A 23,170-nucleotide genomic window follows, 5' to 3' on the forward strand; every position below is an offset into this window, starting at 1 on the left:
GGGCTCTGGCTCGTTAAGCCCGCCATTCACCTGGCAGACCTCCGTGTTGCCTCTGTTTGCCTGGTATGAGCGTGAAGCATTAGTTAATGTCGTTCCCTGTCTGAGGCATGGAGTGAAGAGTGGCTAAGTCTGTTGCATATTTAATAGGCAGCTAGCCATGGTTATTAATAAATGTGATAATAACAGTCTGGATTTGCATAGTGTTCCTGAGAAGATTGATGAGGAATGGCAGAGGTGCTGGCTTGTTTGTCAGGCTGTGCTCTGGCCTTGTGTTGTCCCCACCACCAAATTCTCCACAGATCTGGTGACACACTCTACACACCAAGTGATGTGTGGGATTTGCTGATATTGTTCATGTTGTTTGCATTTATTCACGTGCAGTTTCTCTTTGTGTGTCTGTGTGTGCACCTGTGTGTGTGTGTGCTGTGTCTATCTCTATGTGCGCCTGTGTGTGCAGATGCCAGAGGTCAGCCTCATATAGTATCCGTCTTATTTAATGAGACTGGGTCTCTTGCTTGCCTGGAACTTGCTGAGATGGGTAGTCTGGTTGAGTCTGTTTCTATCTTCCCAGATCTGAGAAAATACAAGTCTAGCTTTTATATATGACTGCTGGGGACCTGAACTGAGGTCCCCATGTATGCATGGCAAATGCTTACCAACTTTGCCATCTTCCTACTTTCAGTTTGTTACTGGTCTTTCTAGTGATCCCATTCTTAACTGTTGACTTGCAGAGAAGTAGAAGCTTGGAAGATACAAACCCATCTATCTTATTTCAAGTCAGGAAAGAGGCTACTTTGTGAAGCTGGGCATCTTTGCTTTTTAACTCAAACTTGAGGACAAACTCCATTGATTTAAGGAGGGGATCATGGCCATTGAGGTTTCAGGAGAAGATACATGCAGCTTGCCAGAGGTCTGAGACAAAAGTGCAGGCTGACATATCCCTTTCTGGGGCCACCTTGGGTTGCAGCCTGTCATTGGGCCAAGTCACTTGGTTGTGCTTAAACTTCCAGTCTGTGAAATTTTGACTTTGAAAAGTAATTTCAACAATTTAATAAGCTATATAATATGTTTTATAAGCTGGAGCGAATGATCTTAAGTATTTTGGTCTCTTTCATAACACAATGAAGCTAATATTGGTAAAAATACAGATCTTCTCTCATGCCATAAAGAGAAGCGAGATTTAATAAGCATTTATAAGCACTGGCAGCTGCCTATCAGATTGTATAACTTGGGCTCCAGCATGCGGAGACAGTGTCAACTTAAATTTTATCTCCACAGTATTTTCAACACGTTTATTTTGCCTCTCTCTCCAGTCCCTAACCTAATATATGTAATGTAATTGGCCGAATATTTTCCACATAGCTAATTGGCTAACGGCCAATGATAGAAGCCATTGTCTGGCTTGATGAAGATCAGAAATTAACATGACATTTTCATGGAGGAAATAGAATATATTAGTGATGCAGTCATTCGGCATGGACAGTGTCCATCCTTTCCTGCCCACAAACAGAAGCAGGATAGCCATGAACGAGCCTCCAGGCTCACAGCAGTGGCCAGGCAACCCGTGTCAAATGTGCTGTGGCCTCCTTCAGATGGGAGCATGAAGCACATGAATGAATTGTTCCGTTTGTCAATTAAAAAAGAAAACCCACCGACTACTATTGTAAGATTAAATTCCAATTAGAAGATTGCATTTAATTCAGAAGCTGTAACGTTATTTTAATGAATTCTGTTGGAGGCGACAGTTTATGTGGAATAAATTTATATGCTTTAGGTAGATATAAATTCATTGGATAATGTTAAACATGTTACTTCATATATATTAGCTGTGAAATTTATTTCTCTCTAGTTATATCCCAAAGGAGGTGGCGTCAGAGGGAAAAACATAGCTTCAAAGAAAGAGCTCTTTCTGATACTTGCTCTGAAACAGCTGTTTCTCACTCTCATTTTTTTTTAAAAAAAATCTGTTAAATTTCTGCATTAACTAAATTTATGATTCTTGCTGTATGCTATTTATGAAATTGAATATAGGTTTTATGATATAGGAAATTAGGCTAGGAATCAGAATGTGACCCAACTTTGTAATAAAGGTGATCTGCATTTATATTGCAGTTATTTCCCATTCCTTTCTAAGCCCCTTGTGGGATTATATAAGCATTTTTCTGGACATAGTAATTTGCTTTAGAATAAACTTTTAATCTATCAGATAGCTTTTGTTCGTTTGACACCTACTACACAATTCTTGCCTAAATCAAGGGTGGCGTGCGTTCTTAGTACAGGGTCTTATCATTTTCCTTCCCATTCCTGTGCTTGTGGCAGACATTGGCGATCAATTAGTCTCTAAAAACTTTACACCTTCAATCTGTTAGGTAATATCAGCCCTATCACCATTTATAAAGCAGGTAGCTTTAGGGAAGTCTTTCGATTCTGTCTTTATATGCCCAGTTCACCCTTCTCTGGAACACAGTCACTGAAAGTTCATGATCCTATAGATGAGGGCCAGAGAAGTGGCTGAGCATTGGGTAGCAGAGGCGCTAGCCATGCAAAGCTGACAACCCTGAGTTCAGTTCCCGGAGCCCACCTTCAAAGCTGCATGTTGTATCCTACATCTGTAGTCATAGATACGTATGGTGAAGTGGGAGGCTGAGATGGCATTGCTTGGAAGCTTGCAGGCCAGCTACCCTGGTGTATGAAGTATAGATGAGAGGCATCTGGTGAGACTGCCTCCACGGGGTAGAAAGTAAGAATCAAGCCCAGGTGTTGTTCCTGACTTCTGTAAGTGTGCTCAAGTATGGGCAATGTTGAGATGGAGTAGTTAATATAGAAATATAGAAGTATATATGTATACATCCACACAGATATTTATATATTTTTGTGCTGGGGATTAAACCCAGGGCTGTGCCTACCTGGTAAGCTATATCCTCAGGCTCTTTTTTTAATTTCTGAGACAGTGTTGCACTGTGCAGTCCTCTCGTGTCTAACTCCTGAGTGTTGTGATTACACCCACGTTTGCAGGAGGGTTTTTGACAGACATACCTGCGCCTTGTTCCCTGAGTCTGCTGGGTAGTTTATTCTCTCCTGTCTTCTGGTTTGAGTGTTTGAGGTGAGAAACATTGTGAGGTTGCGGTATTCGTTTGTTTTTAAGTTCTGTGACGTTGGAGAAGGTAAAAGGGGGAGGCTGTTCTCACCCCCCTCCCTTTACCTATGTGTCAGCCCTGGCTCCAGCTTGGTGAGGAAGTGGTGGTGTGAGAACTGGAGGCTGACTTTCATTCTGCTACTCAGTGGCTCTCGGGAAGGGCGGGTACCCATGGACGCCAGGTGCTGAGCCAGTGGGATGACTCTGACATGTTCCCTTTGCGTGGCCACCTTGCTTATCAATCCGCTGTACCAAGGAGGAAGGCAGTCAGCCTTTAGATTTTACATGATGTCTTCCGTGATGTAAAATTCTAGGAACTTAGACTGTATTACATGTTGTTCTAAAAAAAAAACACACTGTTTTCTGTTAACTTGGTTGGAGTTATGAGCAGAGGCCATGAGGAGATTTCCATCTCGTTTCATATGCAGGCTGCTGAGCTGCCTGTTGAGAATTGCCATCATTTTAATTCCTTCTTAAAGAAAAATGAGCAATTAGCACATTTAAGCTATCATTTAGTTAATGTACATTTTAATTTCATTTCAGTGTGCTGTGTATTATTATTTGTGTTGATTATATCGCTGGAGTTATGGGAAGCAAGCACAGGTGAAGGCGTGGGCTGTCCATCTCTCATGCCTTGTTCAGAGGGTATTACTGTTGACCTTGGTCAAGGCTGAGCAAACTCACAGACTTCTGGCCGTGGTCGGCTCTGACGGTGGCTCTTTGATTTCTCCCCGCTCAGTAGGCTATGCAGTTTTGTCTGATTGATAGGAATGGGCTCATGAGATGAAATCTTTGCATCCCTCCTGCGTTCTTTGAGTTCAGTAATGTTTGTAAGAAATAATCATAGCAGACATCCATTAGACACTTATTTTCCCCTGCACTGGCTTAAGTAGCACATTGCTTATCTCATTTACTCCTAACAGCACCTCTGTGTGGTACGTATTATCAGTCTGGATTTATTGTTAAGGAGAAAGAAGCTGAGTTCTCAGGTCCCACGTTGAGGATCGTGGGGGCATCAGAAGTGGGTTCTACCGAAGCTTGGGTAGGTTCAGTACTGACCTAACCATGAGCACCCACGATTTTTCCTATCCTAGTGGGTTTTATGACTCTCCCGGGTCCTTTTGTGGTAGTCCATGGGGAAGATTGTACAGTTTATATTTTTCTTTGTGAAAGGAGTGTAATCTGGAGTTGGGGAGATGGCTTTGTGGGTGAGGGCACCTGCTGTGCAAAGGTGAGGCCCGAGTTCAAATCCCCTGCGCCACACAAAAAGCCGAGTATGACCCTGTGCTTGCCTTTACCGCAGCGCTGTGGAGGGGTGGAGACAAGCCTCACTGGGGCTTGTTCATTGCCAGCCTTGCTCCAGGTTCAGCGACTGACCCTGTCTGAAGAGAATAAGGCAGAGAGTGCTAAATATCCTCCTTTGGCCTCCATGGGCCCTGTGTCTCTGTGCACTGGCACACATAGAGACACACACTGAGAAGCGGGATGCGGTGCATCTGAACATGGGCTGCTGGGGAGCCCACAGTAGAAAGGAGAATGGTGTCTTCCAAATTCCAGCCCCTCCTCCCAATAGTCCTCATTTTCTGATCGGGATGCTGGCAGTGGGCTCAGTGTGGAATGGATTTCTGTGTACTGGCAGCCACTGGAGCCCTGATGCCTGGGTGTCTGAACAGAAAGAAAAACCATGTGGGAATAGTAGGCCAGCCCAGGAGGGAGCAGGGGTCAGAGGGAAGACCCTGATATGAGACCTGTGTGGCAATAGGATCAAGGTGCTGTTGTGATATTTAGGCCCACGTCCATAAGTGGCAGGGACTTCTGCTCTTAGGCTAGCTCTGCAGCACAGGCAGCCAAGACTCGTTCCAGGAACGAGTGGGTTGTAGTCCTATTTTTAACAGCAGGTGCATTTGGGTATTATTAAGGGAACTTTCTCTCCGTTTTTCTGAAAGTTGCAGCCTGGGTTATATAACGGTGAGTGGCATCTGACTTGTGGTTCTCTGCACTGCCTAAAGAAGACAGAAAACAGGGGCAGCATCAAGCTTATTCCGGGGACTAAGGGCTGTAAGGGCTTTAAAGCTTCCTGTACTTTCTAAAATTTTGGGCCACTTTTAACCTTCCCAAGGTGTGTGTGTTGTGCAGGCTGAGGAAATGGCTTATTTGGGCAAGTGCTTGACACACAATTATGAAGATGTGAGTTTGCATCCTCAGCACCCACAGAAAAAAGCCTGGAGTCTTAGTTTGTGTGTGAGATCCCAGTGCTGGGGGGAGGTTGGAGTGAGGGGCAACAGGTGACTTTCTGGGAGCTTTCTGACCCGCTCATCTAAACCAGATCCAGGAGTTCCAAGTTCAGAGACAGGAGGAGAGCAACTGAGGAAACACCCAATACTGATATCTGGCCTTCACACAAATGCTCCCCTCTGCTAACATATGCCCACCCCCTGTACATATGTGTGCACGTGTGTGGCTTGTGCATGTGTGTGCATGCATGTGTGCCTCCTGAACATGTGTGCGATGTGTGTGATGGATGAGGCCCTGTCTAGCAAACTTGTTACTCTAGCAGTCAATAAGCCAGTCATGGAATATAACATGTCTGTGTACTCTGTTTCCTTCCCTCCATGGCTGATGGGGTATTAGACTCATTGGAGCCTTGGGGTTAAGAGCCATACAGCCAATCAGTTTAGTCTTGAAGTTATGATGCATACACTGTGGTTCAGCCTGACAGCGGTACATTCTGTACTCACCTGTCCAAGGATACTAGTTGACACACTGCAGGAATCGTGACATGCCAAGGGCATGTGTTAGAGATCTTCCTTTAAATAGCCCCCCGAATTGTTTCATAGGAACTAGAGGAAGCCTAAGCTTGGAACTTACCAGATTTCTCTTCTTTTACTCTGTAAGACCTCAGATTAGGGTTTGAAGGGGAACATTGTCATAGACTGTATTTTGAGGTAAGGTATTTGTCACAACAGTTATAGATAGGTATTTGTTGATGGCAGGTTGGTGGAGGCTCTAGCTTCAGGCCCGCAGGCTAGAGTGGTGCTTCCCTCTTATATATTTGAGAAAGTGAGAGGTCCCTTGTCATGTGACTGAAAGTTTGCTCTGATTCCTGATGGCAGGGAATCGGAGGAAAGGGACGAAGGCTGCACTTTAGTTCTGCTTGTCTATCATAAGGGATGTGCCACCTGCACCGCTGCTGACTTAGGTCGCAGATCGGGGGTAGGTGAGCTTCTTTGGGGGAAAGAGGATTACAGATTCACAGGTAGACTTCGGGGGTTGCCTGCCATTTCTCCTTAGTAGAGGGAATTAGAGTCAGTTACAAGTATGGGAAAAGTACAGCTCTTTCAGGGAACGTGCTGCAGTAGCTTTACTTCCAAGGTCACATCCTCCAAGTACAGGGACCACACTTTTCTGTGTTTGGCCTGAGAACTGCCCAGAAGAGGTGTTAAATCCAGATCGTCAGGCCTGCAGCTTCCCTCACGCGATCTTAACCCCTGAACAAGACTGGGCCTCCTCAGATCCCTAATCCTGTAACCATGACCAATACATCACCTTTCTCAAGCCTTGGTGTGTTCACGTGCTAAGTGGTGGGCAAGTTTAGGATATTTTATTGACTGTGAAAAGTCTGTAACAGAGTAGAGACCCTATGACCAGATATATGTGTTTGTTGCAACTTATTTGAGCTCAGAAAGACCTTTGCAGGTTTTCTTTCAGCCATCAGGACCATTGTAGGGCGAATGCTCCAGGCGGCACTGTTTGATGGCTGGAATTTCAGCCTTCTGTAGCTTCAGAAGGAGCTTTTTGTGATTAAAAAACATTTTATATTTGAATCGGTGTTAGGATTTTTTTTTTAAACATAGATCTTTGAAAAAAGCATTCTGTCATCAAAAGCCTGTGTGAGCTGACATGTGTAAATATGCAGGTAGACAGTTTGAAGGAACGTGTATTATTTACTGATCAATGCGGTGTCTCCTCTGGGCCATTACACTCAGTCATTTCCTGTCAATCTCTGGGCGCTGTTATAATCAGTCTATGGATATGCATATTAAGATATAAGAAAGTTATTGTGCATGGGTGTCGGTAGCTTTTTAATTAATAATGTTGCTGCTTCAAAAAAAGGTGTCAGGCTAGTTTATTTGTAGGGTGGTTAATAGTCTACAGAATTGCATGAGAAAGTAAGATGGCCCGAGCTCAGGCTGGCGGAAAGCGAGGCTTGAGCAGCACTGAACGGCACTGATGCGAACGTGCACTGGGCTGGGCCCAAAGTGAGATAGCTCAGGGGGCCAAGTGCTTGGTGTGAAAGCCGGACCACTGATCTGAATTCAGATCCCCAGGAGCCACAGAGAAGCCAGACACCTTAGCCCACGTGTGTTATCCCTGCAGACTGGAGAATCTGGAAGCTCACGGCCTGCTAGCCTGGGGTAAGAGGCCACAAACAGGAAAGAAGCCGAGTCTCAAACAGAACGGTGGGGAAGGACGCCCTCTGACTGCCATATCCACACTCGCACTAACACACACTCGGCTTCTGGGCGAGAAAGTCAGAGATGTTAGGTCTATGTGGATGAAGGCAACTCTGGCTTCTCTGTTAGATAGGAGCAGTCCTTTTCTAGAAGCAGGGGGAGAGTGATTGTTTATGAGCTGTTTGGCCCTTTACACTGTTTCCCTCTGCCACCTTGGAGCAGAGCAACCAGGGCCGTATGCAAATGAACTGGCAAGGCTGAGTTCCAGTCAGAATATGAGTGTCAGGGCCTTTCCCCCTGTCAATGGCGCACGCCTTTAATCCCAGCACTCGGGAGGCAGAGGCAGGCGGATCTCTGTGAGTTCGAGACCAGCCTGGTGTACAAGAGCTAGCTCCAGGACAGGCTCCAAAACCACAGAGAAACCCTGTCTCGAAAAAAAAAAATAATATCCCCTGTGATATTATTTTCATTTTGCCCTCGTCTGTTTAAGAATAAAGTTGTATGTAACTCATTGGTAGAAAGCTGGATTTGGCCTGTGGTATGGCCCTTGCCCAGCCCTAGTCCAAGAGGACAGAGATTATGGAAGAATCCCAAAATTCTGTGATTTGTGCTTACTTACAAAGTTATTGTGTGTGCTTGTGCGGGTGTGGTCGGATGCAGGTTTCATACTGTGTATGTCTTGAAGGTCTGAGAAGAGCTGACAGGAGTCAGTTCTCTCTTACCACGGGTGTCCTCAGATTTGAACACAGGTTGTTAGGCGTGGGAACAGACAGCCTTTCCCCACTGAGCCATCTTGGCACCCCTCTTTTTAAAATGCGTTATGTGTACCCAGGTTTGTGCATATGCCGGGTGCAAGTGCACCGGTATGTATATGTGCAGCAGCGTGTTTGTGGAGCCCAGAAGACAGCCCTGGCGTTGTGTTATCCTCAGATATTCTGGGGATGGCACTCAAGTCTTTGTGCTCAGGTGGTGCCCCTTTACCAACCGAGTCCTCCGCAGCGCTACGTGAGCTTCTATCACTCTGGCTTTCAGTGAAGTCCCTTGCTCTTCATTCTCCTGTGAGGAAAATATGTTGCAAATAGATCTTGAATTTTCATCTGGGGCTAAGCTGTGCGGTATAATTATTGACTCACTAAAAGTGACATTTTAGGAGCCTTTCCTTTCCTTTTTGAGGTAGAAGAGAACATACAGGTAGAAGCGAGACTGGGGGTGGATGATACAGTGACAGAGGAACCATGGGAGAAGCGGGACTTTCAAAACTGATGTGTGATTTCTCTTTCCTTCAAAGTCAAAACTTTCTAGAAGCCATTGCGTATCTCACCAGTAAAGCGTAAGACAAATTCTATAGTAGATGTAAATGGAAGTTTTTAAAAAATGAAACTCATATATTATTTTAATACATTCAGTGTAAATTAAAATATAAATTAATATACCTTGTTTCTCAGATAATATTGCTTAAATGCAATGTTTAATAAAAATTTTAGAAGGTTTAAGAAAACAGGATTGTTGTCCAAGTGGTAGGTACTTGGCCATAGCAAAATTGTTTCAGTGATTAGGAACAGAAAAAAATTTTAAATGACCTTTAATATATATATTGATAGAGTTAGAGAAATGGCTTAATGGCTTAGAGCACTCACTACACTTGCAAAAGACTTATGTTTAGTTCCTAGTACCCATATGGTCACTCACAACCGCCTGGGACCCTACCTCCTCTTTTTGCCTCTGTGAGCTTGTGCATGCATACAGTACACATAAACACTACAGGCACACATACACACAAACATACACACATGAACTCCCAAATAAGTAAATAAATACATGCATAAATAAATTTTAAAACATACACATTCTGAGGAAAGTAGTTCTAAGGAGGTGTATTGCCCATGTCAGGTGACTTTTCTGTAAAATATCATATATATATCATAAGAGAGTGGGAATTCTGGGTAGAAGTTGGCTTGGCCAGAGGCTGTAGCTCAGTGGTAAAACTTCACAGCATATGTGAGGCCCCTGGGTTCCATCTCCAGCATTTTAAGAATGAACAATCACTAAACGTGGATGGACATTGCCTCAAACCAGAGTTCTTCCTTCCTCTGCTGGGTATCATTAGTAATGTTTCATGTAAATTGGTGGGAAATCCAGGTAGGAGGGGGATTGGAATGGGGAAGATGGATTTGTAGACATTTTTCATCCTACAACTCCAAGGGTAAAACTATGAGTGTGAAAAGGTATTCAGAGACACTGGTGTAGGGACACAGTTCTCTGGACATCCCATTCATAAGGGATGAGGGAAGCCTGCCTCAGAAACAGAAAGGGAAAGAATGGGAGAGTAACTGAGACGAACTTCCCTTGCCCGGTCGAGGTAAAACCGAGTTGGGCATGCAAGAAAAAGTTTCCGGTTGTCAGTCACCCAGGATTTATGAACCAGTGTACTGTGAATGCAGCTGCACAACAAATATCCGGAAGAGATGAAGCTCTCTCAGACACACACATGTGTTTTCACACAAGCCTCCACTGTATTGAAAAAGGTATGGTGTGGAAGAGAGGGTCCATGAAGGTGTTGTGTGCTGAGAGCCCTTACGTTCCTTACCTCTCTGTGTTAAATGAAAAACAGTGGATGCGTATGCCAGGATCTAGGGCCAAGATGGAGAACCTTAGTAGGAAATAGCTGTCAATGTGACTGGTGACACAGAATGTAGTTTGGTGGCCTGCCTGTGAGTCCTGGTTCTGTCTCTAATACTATAACCTTTGCTAAGTCGTATCTCTCTGTCCCGCGATCTTCTCACTTGGAAATGTAAAGAGGTGATTCTGGAATTAGAAGAGAGAAAGCACAGAATTGGCATACACTGAATTTTCAGTAAATAACAAGTAGCTCACGACTAGCCCTAAAGCTTGGCAGCTTGGCCTAAATTTCTTTTAAATGTTTTTTTGTACTCAGTATGGTAGATTATTTCATTCTTTCCTTAGGGTGTTCAGGATATGAGAGTCTGGGTCTGTGTATGTTTGCCTGTCTGTCTGCCTGTGTCTGTTTCAAGTGATTGCCACAGCATTTGTAGTCTAGTCAAAGACCCTTGTCATTTCTGCAGTCAGTGTGAGGATGAATCTTGTAGTTTCTCTCTACCCCATATGGAATTTTATGCCTCAATCTTATATGGTCCTCAATGTATTTGAATAGCTCTAGCTATGGTGTGTGTGTGTGTGTGTGTGTGTGTGTGTGTGTGTGTGTGTGTGCTTCTGACCATGGATAGCAGATGGGAATTAAATTCCCTGGATCTTAGTTTATGGGTGGTTGCAGGCTACCCAACATGTGTGCTGGGAACTAAACTAGGTTCTCTGGAAGAGTAGCAAGAACTCTTAACTGCTGAGCCATCTCCCCAGCCCTTGAATCTTTGAGACAGTTCATGGATGCGTAACTTTGACCTGCCTTAGGACTAGAATGTTCTTTTTAAAGCTGAACTCCAATCTGCGACCATTAAGGTTCCTTCTAATTTATTGTGTTGAGCTCCTGCTGATGCCGTATCCCGTACATGACAACGCGTCATCAGTGCGAGGTCCTTCTTGGATCTTCTCCAGCCTGACCGTCCTTACTTTGGCTGCTGCCCCTGTCCTGCGGAGGTTTCAGTGTCCTCTGACCATCACAGTTGTGTCTGTGGCACAACACTGCGGAGGCATATTTTGTGTGCGCATCCACATTGATCTTTAATTCGCTTAAAGGTGCCTTTTTCTGGCAAAAACATCTTTTGCATTTGGAAGTGAAATGTTTTGACTATCCTTAACCTACTTCCTAAATTTCAAATCTGGGAAGCTGGCATTCAGAGAGTATGCTGCTAGAGAATCATGAAACCCCTTTGAAACTCGGCTTGCTGGAATAGGCTTGTGTCTGTTTGGAGGCAGGTACCTGCGAGAAGAACCACGCCACTTGATTTCCTAGGGCTAACACTAAGGTTAAGGTGCAGTGAGTACCAGACACTCCAGTGCATCCTGTCATCCTCAAGACTAGAAGTCTGAATATTTTCTTCTTGTTTCAAGATGTCAAAAGCAACGATGGGCTTGAGTTGGAGATTTGGGCTAGACAGACTCAGCTGGAGAATTTTATTTCATGTGCTGTTTTTGGTGAATGTGACCAGGATTATTTACCATATATACTTAAAATTGTATAATTTCTTCATTCAGCCTAAGAAATGAATACCACTTAGGATATCCTTTGCTTTTCCCCTTCGTTTTAATGCATGAAAATTGTACAAGTAACATAAAATAACTTTATTTTTGGCACAGTTGATTTTTTTTTCCTTTGAAACTATTCAAAGCCATTGTTTTAAAGCTACTGTCATCCTCGCCTCCTCTTTCTGACACCGGGAATGGCATGCTTCATTTTCTTCCAGCTTCTTCGTGCTGACTTTCCTTCCCCCTCCATCCAGCACGGTTCGCAGAGAGGAAACCAGTCACAGTGATCTCGACAGTGGGAAGATTTCAGAGTACATTTGCGGGCATGTACAGTATCTTGAGGGATGGCTGGGTGCCTTCTATGATGCTTAACACATTTCCTGAACATGGAGCCTCACCATGGCAACAGCCATGTCACATGACACCCTAGTGACACATGTGAGGTGCTGTCACAGCTCATCCCAGGTTGCACGCCTGTGACTCATTGTTTCCACTGACACAGTGACTACCGTAACTTGCAGTTGGAAGGTTCTGGGCTTTTCAGTGCCATTACCGCACACTGACTCCCATGGCGCATGGAGGGCTCGAGGAAGGGAAGCGTAAATAAATAAGTGTGTGCTGTAAACATTGCCTTCATTAGCTTTGCAGAGAAATACTTGTTCATCAGTCAACCTCCTTGCCACTCACATTCTTCCTCTCTCTTTTGAAAAGCATATTTTGTTGGTAACACCTTGGAAGCTTGAAATGATTTTTTATTTTTAATCCAAGCTCTATCCACTTCTACTTGGCACATGTAACAGGAGAGAGTTCACGGTGGCCCCTTTTAGTATTTATTTATATGCTTCACATGTAGCAGATTTACTGATGAAGGCATAATTCTGGGAATATATTTTTCTCATTGTGAAATATATAGACTCCATAAATCAGAGACAGGGTAGTATGGGACCGTTGCTCGCGTAGAGACCTGAAGCTTCTATTATATCAAAGAACTGTTTTAGAGGTCCAAGATGGATAGTATTTTAACATATTTTAATTTCTGAGTGATTCAGTGAGTGATTAAAAAAGTTGATGTGGAATCTGGAAGACATTAAAGAGATGTCAAGGACAGACGGGTTTTGATTTGTAGCCTAATGAAATGTTTTCCCAACTTTTAAAGATTTTTTTTTTTTTTGAGTAGAACTTTAATCATTTGCTTGTGTTTCTGGCATGGCAAGGTTATTCCTGTTTCTGTTCAGTGATGGATCCAAAGTGAAAATGGGATAATTTTTAATTAGCAAAATTATAAATCCATTTGCAGCCAAATGTTTCTTGTCTTGTATAAACTGTGATGTTTCACATTTCCCCTTAATCATTTTGGAAATTTAATTCAGAAGATCTGCTTCAGTTGGTGCTTTTATATGTGGGTAGAGATTCTCAGTATTAGGAATTACCTTGCAATTGTCTTCTCCTTGCATGCTCCGAATAAGAGCTGTTTCAGTGGTGCGCATTGCCAGAAGCTTCGTGGTCATGGGCAGGAGATAGTTGTCAGTCTTGCATTGTGGATGCAATTGTGGTTATGACTGGTGGAGGTAGTTGTCAGTCCTGCATTGTGGATGCAGTCGTGGTCATGGATGGTGGAGGTAGCTGTCGGTCTTGCTTTGTGGAAGCAATGCTGAATATCATAGGAAGGAGGTATATTCTAGAGGTCAGGAATATCTGTGGTGGGGTTTTGTTGTGTAGCTTCCGAATTGCTTTTGTTGACGTTACCTACGTGTTCATTTGAATCAAAATGCCATGCCTTTGCTTTCCCTCACGCATATATAAACAGAGACCTCGTTGGAGGCGTGTTTTATTAAGGAGAAGAGACTTGTGAGCCAAGGCATGGCAGCCTATTCACAGTCACCCAGACCTCTTTCTTCACGGTACATTTGAATGTGGGAGTTTTGTGTTCTCAGCATTCTTTAGACCCATACTTGGAAAGGAATGAATTCTATGGAAATGAGAGGGGATTTAGTGTTGAGAATTTGAGAATCTGCCTAGATTGGGACCTTTCCAGCTCTTCGAACCTTGATTCTCACTAGGTGCCTGGGAGACCTGCAGCATTTTGTGTTGATTCTCTTGGATCCTCTAGGCAATGCTGTGTTATCATCCCTCTTACCATTGCAGAATGACAACAGAGATAGCTCGCTGGAGCAATGGTTCTCAACCTGTGGGTAACGAGACCTTTGGAGGTGGAGCAACCCTTTCACAGGGGTTACCTAAGACCATAGGAAATCGCAGATATTTTTACTAAGATTCCTACAGTTATGAAGCAGCAACAAAAATAACTTTATCGTTGGGGTCACCACAACGTGAGGGACTGTATTAAAGGTGGCCCTAGGAAGGTTGAGCACCACTGCTCTAGAGGAAGCTCTGTCTGCGATTGCGGCTCAAGGTTATATACAAAAGCCCTCATCTCTAGATGTGTGTCTTTGAAAACCACAGGTGTCTCTTACCAAGTTCAAGTGGAAAAATGAGATAAGTGTCAATAAATTTCCTTCAGACTGAGTCATTTCATAATGAAGCTGTTTCTTAAGGTGCTGGGTTCCTAGGGAGTGTCAGATTTAACCACTTACCATTGAACCGAGACCAAGAACAAGGAGCAGGAACCTTCTACTAAAAGCAGATACATAGAAAGGGCTTGATTAGCCACAGAACGCTAGTTTTGTTTTGAATTTAAGGAGACCGTTACAGTTTTAGTGGTAAAAAGCCTTGTGTATCTTGTAGGATTTCCTTAGAATTCCTGCCTAGATTTGATAGAGAAGTTTCCTGTAAAAGTGAACATGGTGGACGGGATGGCTTAGTTGTTCAAGTGCCTGCCGTGTGAACATGAGGACTTCGTTTGGATCCCCAGGACCCACTTAAAAAGATAGGTGGTGCTCCCTTATAATCCCAGGTCTGGATGGTGGAGACGGGAGGATCCCTCCCAGTTTCTGGCCAGATAGCCTAGCCTGCCTGGAGAGTTCCAGGCCAGTTTCAAAAACCAAAATAGGGGAATGGTATCTATGGGATGACCTTGAGTTGTCCTCTGACCCCCACGTGTGTGAAGATGCTTGTGCCTGTGCACTCTGGGGCATGAACACATGAACATGTGAACACGTCTCTGGCCCCCAGATAGAACCAACCCTGATGATGCTGTTAATTCTCTAAGTGGAACCTGTTGCGTTTTCTCTCGGCATTTTCTTTGCTACAGGACGTGGCAAAATGATCTGCTGTAACTGCATTTTCCAATATCCCTTACAAGCTCACTGGCTGTCAGGCATTTGGAGCGTGGTGTGGCAGGGACACTACACCTGGATTTTGTTTCAAAGATTCCACTGCATGATGAAGTGAGAGGGTTTGCCCTGTGCCCTGTTGAATGAGGCGTAGCATCTGTAGCTTTACCTGCTTCTTTTTGCCTTCCGTGGATGGCGGGAAATTTACAGTGAGATACGTGGCTCATCTTTTATTTTGGTTGCATGGCAATGTTCAAGAACCCACCGCACTCATGATTTAACATCGGAATTCCTGTTTTTAAAGGGGTATAGCCAGCGTTTTCAGAGCCGTTCGCTTTATCTGCTTTATATGCAGCACAGCAATTAATATTCCCTTATTGACTGTCATCTGAGCAGAAGCAAACCAGTGTCAGTCATTTCAATCCCTTCTATGTTGTGGTGTGACCTGTCTACTTAAAGAGTCAAGCAGTTAACATGCAGGTAGGAGTGCCATGGAATTCTGTCACTCAGGTTCCTTTATTAAAAATAAATAAATAAAAGTCTTCCTTCTCATCATGTAAATCTGTGCATCCCAAACTCAGATGTGTTTATCATTGTTCTATATCTGAGTAATTTTCCTAAATTGGGGAAAGTATATTCTTGTGTATCTCCATTTTCCTTGGTGATTTTTATTGGAAAACATATCATTTTCACAATTTAAGTGACCTAACTGGTGCTGCACATATATTTATGTATATACATGCATACATACATGCATATATATATACACATAATTATAATGACAGCATCAGTTAGTATATAAAGGCAGCATCAGTTGTTATCAGTATATATATATATACACATACATACATATATATACATATACATCTGTACATCTGTGTGTGTCATATGGATAGTGTGTGTGTAGTTTTCTGGTGCTGGAGATGCACAGGGCCTCATACATTCTAGCCAAGAGCTATGCCATTAAACTCCACTCCAGCTCTTCCAATGTAAAGTTTTAAATATTTGTGATAGCTCTTCCTGAATATGTATGTTTTCCTTAGTTTAGGCTTCTAGACTGTTTCTTCTTCATGTGTTCAGTGAAACTCAGAACCACGGGTCTTCAGATGCTCTCCAGTGCAGTACGCAGAAGCACATAGCACCTTTGGAACTGGGGAGGAGGGCAGAAGGCAGGGGAAGAGGATGCAGCAACAAGAGAGAGGAAGATTTTCTGCTTGAGTTATTGAGATGCCTCACTCCAAAGTTTACTTCTGAGATCAAATCATTGTGTATCTTTGGCATTTCACCCACTTTTATTTCTTTCTCTCCGTCCTGATTACACATGCCTCAAAATGATCTGATTGTACCCAGTGAGCAAGGCAAGAAGTCATTCTGTTTCCTTAGGAGGAGAACAACATTCATTTAGTATTGGGTAGTGGGAATGAACCATGTTATGAGTTCAAGTTTTGACTCATAGCTTAGCCATCTAACCTGGTCATAAATCATTTTGCTATTCCTAACTCCTAGCACTTGGATCAGAGAAGCAGAATTATAAGGGAAAACAATACCTGTCTTTATTACTCTCAGGAAGAGTTGACGGCCTGGATCCCTCAGTGCCTGTACGCTAGGCACTGTGCAGAAACAACAGTTGTAGTGATAGCAGAGGCCTGCCAAGTTGAAATCAACGTGATTATGTGGATTGGCTTTTTTTGTGTCTTCGCACCTTGAGGGGAAAACGGCCTGCCTTTTCCATTTCCACATTCTCCCAATACACTGATGTCTGGGCTAGAATGGTTTTAATGAACAAAGCACCTTTGTACATGTCAAACAGTGAACTTGCATTCCTTTGTTTACTCTGACCTTGAGCTTCCAAAGGGAAAACCCAGCTTATTCCAGAGTCCCAATGCTGAGAGACTATAGGAAGAAGTCTCGGCTGAAGTTTGGCATCCTTTACATGTCTGGAACCATGTATGTTGACAGGAAGCAGCTCCTATAGGTTTAATATAATTTAAAACAAAGCATACACCGTTAGGAACCATAGGGTGTGAGTGTTCTTCAAATGCATGTAGCGTCCTTGGAATCAACCAGATTTTCCCATTTCTTTTGCACTAACATTTCTTTGGCTGTTTTGGGTGTTGACTGTGTGTGAACAGCTTTATACATTGTCTTTTAAGTCCAAGTTGAGGTCAGTGAGTGGGCTCAATTAGTCAGCTGCTTGTAGAGCAACCATGAGAACTTGAATTCATTCTCCAGAGTCCACATACAGAAGATGGGCATAGTGATGTCAGGGAGATAGAGACAGGTGAATTTTTACTGGATAATCAATCTAGTAGGTGACTTAGTGAATTCTAGGTCAATGTGAGACTCAATGTCAAAAAGGCAAGGCGGCCCGTGTCATGACGAACAACACCCAGGTTGACCTCTGGTGACCACACACACTTGCACACATACGCGTACATCCACCACAGGCTTTAAATCTTTACTCCTTTATGAACAGTATGGCACACTTCAGTGGCACACTTTAGGGAGGTTGTGTGCAGTTGTAAGCGCACAACCCTGACACTAAGGTTCATCCTCCACAGAGTCAGTTTTTGCACATCTGCCTCCTCCCCCGACAAAAATATGGCTCTCAAAGCAATGAAGCACACAGTCAGTAATGAGAAACAATAAAAAGTGCACTTGGGCATGCGCTTTTGGAGACTTAGGAGCTTCATCATAAAGTGTAAATGTAATTACTTTTGTGCATTTTTTACCATTAGGCAAACTGTGGGAAAGGGGACAGGGAAACACTGCTAATAGGGTTGTGGAGCAAATTCAGATAAATCTTTAAACTTGGGGGTCACCTGGTATTTGCAGCAGCCTTACCACATGCAACCACTTTGAGCCATCAGAGTGAGATTTGTCCCGTTCACCGCCATGCTTAATAGCCTCTGTGCCCCTCGCAATCTTGTGGTTGGAGTCTCACGGGCAGCACAGGAACAGAACATGCTGGATGCTTCGAAGTAGGGAGTTAATGGCAAGAGGTCTTTTACCTTTTATGATTGCGTCCCTGGACATTTGAACTTGTATGTCTTCAGGAAATATAAATGCAGGGAGTTGTTCATATGACTTGAAAAGGGTGTTGTGTTGGCGTATAAGGCCCTGCAATAAATATGAGTCCTCCATGGAAAAGGCTAGAAGGGAAAAACTGTTGCTTGGGTGGTTGTTGGTGAGATGTAATGGTTTTGTGTCACTTTAGATGTGGGAGGAAAATCTTTAAAATTTGACACAGTATTGTCACTGATAAACCTCAGTAGTTCATCTCTGGCCTTTCCCGCCAGAGCAGTAGTTTGTACTACCCACCCACACACCCATGCGTTTGCACTTACAAATAACCCTGTTCCTTCACTGTGACTGTCCCCTTTGGCCTGCAAATTTCTTGAGTCGATGACACTTTGTTTCGTAACCACATGCCAGTTGGTACACAGCCACAAGAGTAAACAGTAGTTGAATTAGTGTGTCTCAGTAAGTGTTGTGCTGGTTGTATTAATTCCTGTTCTATTGCTGTGGTAAAACACTATAACCAAAGGCAGCTTACAAAAGAGAGTGTTGAATTGGGTGTGCACTTCTAGAACGTTACAACCCATGGTGGTAGAGCTGCATGGCAGCAGGAACACCTAAGAGCTCACATCTCAAACCACGTAAAGGATACTGGGGATGCTGTGAGCCTTTTGAAACCTCCAAACCTTTCCCTCTGACACCTTTTCCAAATGGAGCGCACCTCCTAATCCTTCCCAAACAGTTTTGCTGACTCGGGAGGACATATTTAAAGGAGTGAGCCTATGGGGACCATTGTCATCCCAAATATCACAGTGGGGATCATGGCAGCAGTAGCGACTGTGACAGTTTTGTGTGGGGTGTGGAGTACCTACTCCTGGACCCGCCCACTTCATCCTTGCCACGGTTCCTCAGGTCAGCGCTTCAGCTGCTCCTGGAGCAGAGGTAGTATGCTGAGGCTGGAGAGCGTTAAGGGACAAAATCGTGCCCATATGGTTGCTCTAGTTTGTCTGTGTCAGACTCGTAGAACATTGAAGACCAGCTGGCGTGCGGAGCCAGGGGAGCTCGTGGGCACTCTCAGTGATGCGCTCCCTAAGCTATGTTTGTAGCAGTGTTTCTCTTTGCAGTATTAAAAGGGAAAGGCATCCTGATGTAACTGATTACTAAGAGAAGAATTAATTGCTCGCGTGTAGTCACAGTAGGAACAGTGCTTCCCTTTCTTCATGGTCGGCATCTTATAAAGCATGTGCACGAGTTTGCTCAGTTTGTCTCTGTAACGACTCTACAAGGTAGGAGATACTTCTGTTCATCCTGCTTTACAAACGTGGAAGCAGCCTGCGCAAGGTAAAAGTGATTAAATAACTTTTAGCCAAGGCCACCCAGCCAGAACATAGGATGGACCTGTAGCTTTAGGACTGTTTTTGGGAAGATAACAGGTATCAGGGCCTCAAAATTCCCATCACATCATATGAGTGGTTCATTAAAGAAGAAAAAAAAAACCCATAATCTTTTGAAATTAGGAAGCAGTCGTGGGAGCGGTGAGATTGATTGATGTCTGAGTAGAGTTTACCAAGCTCTCTGTTGCCCAACAGGAGGAAGACACCTGGAGGCGTTGGTTTGAATTTGAATATGGGTTCTCTCATAAGGCCCTACAACTTGTATGGATGTGACTAAGTGACAATGAGACTTGAGCCTGGTCTGGCTCCTAGCTGCTCCTGAGCTGCAGCACTCAAGATTGGGAGCCTCCTGGCTTTCAGCTGTGGCTTTTTCTATTGCCCTCATTCTCATAAGCCCAGTCAGAAAATAAGTACTTTAATATGATGATCAAAGTGTGGTTAAGGTTGCATAACTATCAATCAGTAATCACTCGCATTTCAGTGTGTGCAGGGTCCCTCAGTGGATGCAGTTCCCTTCTTTGTACTTCACTCAAGTCCTGGGAATGACTCAAATTTGCCTTTTTCCTCAGTTAAAATGGAAACAGTTGTTTCTGTGAGGAAAGCCTGCATTTTGAGAAGGTGACTTTAGGAGGAGCCGGCTTCTGGGAAAGAGATTAAACTATGGAATGGTCCTCACTGAATGGTTTTTAAATAATGCTGACATATTTTGTTGATACTGGCTATTTTATTTGATTGCTCTGTGTTCTAAAGTCTTCTCCTTTCTTCTTCTTCTTTGAAATCTGTTGGTTGCTATGGAAACGGTGTTGTTTTGGGTTTGGGTGGAGCTCTATCCACGAATGTGGGATAAAGTCACTTATGAAATGGGTTAATATTTATTCTGGCTGGGCATATATGGAACCTGATGTAATGATAGTCATGATCACACATGCAGAATAAATTTACACTTTTATTGTTATTTTCTTAGTCTGTCTGAATGTGTGCCATTTAGCTTGGAACACACTATCATTTCCTTTCTGATTTGGATTTTGCCATTTAAAAACCAACACCCAGTATCAGCAGAGCAAAGAGGAATTGCTTAGGATTGTCTGGGCTCCACAGGCTGTGGACATCCTTAGGGACCAGTTGTCATTTAGTAGCCGTGTTTATGGGATACCTCTTAGCCTTCTGCACAAGAACCCGCTTGGCAGCTCTATCTCACGCCTTCTTGAGCTTTCAGATTTTTCAGGCATGTGGCGTCGTGGTCTGCCTCTACACCCCACTTATGCCAACGTCAGCAGAGAAGTGCTGTTGTCAGAAACCTCGTGTGTTTCAGGACCACTTAATGAGAGGAAAAGTGTAACACCAAGGGTCAGTGACCTGCTCAGGGCTCAGACGGAGGATGAGAGAACGATCCCTAGCTGATCAAGGGAAGTAAGAGATGGAACTGCGTTGGAGGGAAATGGAAGGGTGGTCGGCTTGCGTGTGCTGGGCAGTTTTACAAAGCCTTTCTGTACAGGGGCACTGCTTGTGTGTGTGTGGGGGGGGGCTGTTAGCACTAACTGTGGAGCAGAGGACAGCTGTGTGTCACCATGAGACGATGGCGTCTCTTAAACTTCATCAGTCTGGGTCGAGTGTGGTGGAGGAGGCCTGTGATCCCAGCACTTAGGAGGCTAAGGCAGGATGGCCATCCTGGACTGTGTAGAGAAACCCTACTTCAAAACAAAAGCAGAAACAAAGCAACAACAAAAACCAAACAAAAAGGAAGGAAAATTGCAGTGTGTCAGTCTGAGTAAGAGAATAGACGCCATCAAAGAGAAATGCAGTCCGTGCTCCTTCATCCTGGCTTCTGGTCGCTCTTGACATAGGCCTTTGTGCCTACTTGGCAAATTCTCTCTGAAGTCAAATAGTGACTTAGGGCGTCCCACTGAATTTCCCTTTGGACTCTGAGTTCAGAGGTAGACTTTAACTATACCTCACCGGGATGGAGCTATTTGGACAAACATTGCTGGCTCTTCCGAAAGGTGAAAGAGGATGGACTTACCATGTAATCACATCACTCGAGAGGCTGAGGCAGGAACATCAGCCTAGGGTACACTGAATTCCTTGCTAGCCTGGCCTGCAGTGAGATCCTGTCTTAAACAAATAAACGAAAAGATGGTGATAAAAATCAAAACCCAGGGAGAAGGAAAAGGAAGAAAAAGGGAAGGGATAAGAAGGAAGGAAAAGATGGAAGGGATGGAAGGGAAAGCGAAGAAAGAAAAGAGAGGAATATAGAAAAAATTACTCCTTAGCATCACAAATCTCATCTCAGAAATGTATCTAAAATTAAACAATGGGATATTCTTGTTGACCATTAAATAATGTTGGGTCTGATTTCAGAGTCTGTTCCAGAAGATGATGACTAACTCATAGATGGAGTTGGGACACATCAGGATCCAAGCCTCTTAGAGATAACCAGTGTCTGTGGTTTTGCCTGGAAGCCTGGCAAGGCAGATTCCTGGGTCCTCTGTCAGAACTATGGAGCCCTGTACTTTGGGAGAGGCCCATGTCTACTTATTTGTTCAATATAAGGATCCCTGGTCCTAGTCACTCTTATTTGACTCAGGACATCACCGTTAATGATAAAGGTTTGGGGCTATTTGGCTCACAGTTTCATTGTTAGCTTGATGAGCAATTCACCTGGCATAAGACAACAGAATGTTTCCTAGCCATAGCTCAACCGTGCTGCCCTGTAAAGATAGTTTCTCCCTTTATTGGAAAAGCTGCTGGAACTTTGGATAGGGCTTACGAGCAAGAATGAGGAGGGATCGACCATCTGTGACAGTGGGGCTTTGTCTCTTGGGGCAAAATATTCAAGTAAGTGTGGCAGTCATTTCTCTTTGGGGGAAAGGATTGTCTATTCACTCATCCACTCACCCACCTTATGTATGGCCACAAATTCATCTCTTCGTCCGTCCACCATTTTTCTGTTGGTGTCTTACTATGTTGGTGGGACTGTGGAAGACGAAGACCAGGAATCTTCATCTTCTAAACATTACTAACTCGCTCTCACCTTTCTTCCATCTTCTCTCCTTTCCATGACTTCTCCTCACCACTCTCATTTTCTACTGTGACAGCCAAAACCCACATACCTACCCGGTCACCTGTTTCGTGTTTCTTTTAAATCTGTGTTTTTGGTCACGGCTTCCCAGCTCCCCTGTCCGTTGATGTCTGTTGCAGTAGCTTTGGCTTCTGTCACTGCATATGAGTGTTAATTAAATTGTGAAGGGAAACAAACAAATGTGTTCAAAGGTAACTGTCACTTGAGGAACACAGAGGTGCCATCATTCCTTGCATCATGGACTTGTTTGTTTGTATTTGTTCCTGTCCCTGGCTCTTGGTGTATGTAAAGGAGAAGGAGGCCCCAGGCCCCAGAGACCTTCTAGATGTTGATGTGTCCTTTATCCTGTTGCAGAAGGTTTCAGGGTGGGCTCCAGTGTGGCTCCACCCTCCTGGGCCGCTCTGTGTGGCTCTCTACTTCCATCGTCCCTCTCTGTGTGCACCCCAGCCTCTCAAGCTAGTTTCTCAATGAAAGAGAAGGGGAAATCGCTGAAAGCGGTCCAATCCCAATCAGATTCGCATTGCATAATAAGCGCTTGTTTGGACACTGCTTGGACTGTCATTTTAGCGAGAATCTTCTGTTTGATTAAATAGCTTTTCTGTTATGTATTGAACAAAATGAAATGTATGTCATAACAGATATAACTCGACGATGACAACTTTTCCTGACTGTGAATTTCATTAAAGATATACATT

General features: G+C 43.9%; 1 protein-coding gene across 7 annotated transcripts in view; it reads left to right on the forward strand.

Moving 5' to 3' along the window:
- The window catches only part of Foxp1 (forkhead box P1), a 609,381-nt gene that overhangs the window by 91,615 nt on the left and 494,596 nt on the right, over window positions 1–23,170 (forward strand). The window lies entirely within an intron of this gene.

Source organism: Microtus pennsylvanicus, chromosome 8, assembly GCF_037038515.1.
Source record: "Microtus pennsylvanicus isolate mMicPen1 chromosome 8, mMicPen1.hap1, whole genome shotgun sequence".
Classification (NCBI taxonomy): Eukaryota; Metazoa; Chordata; class Mammalia; order Rodentia; family Cricetidae; genus Microtus; species Microtus pennsylvanicus.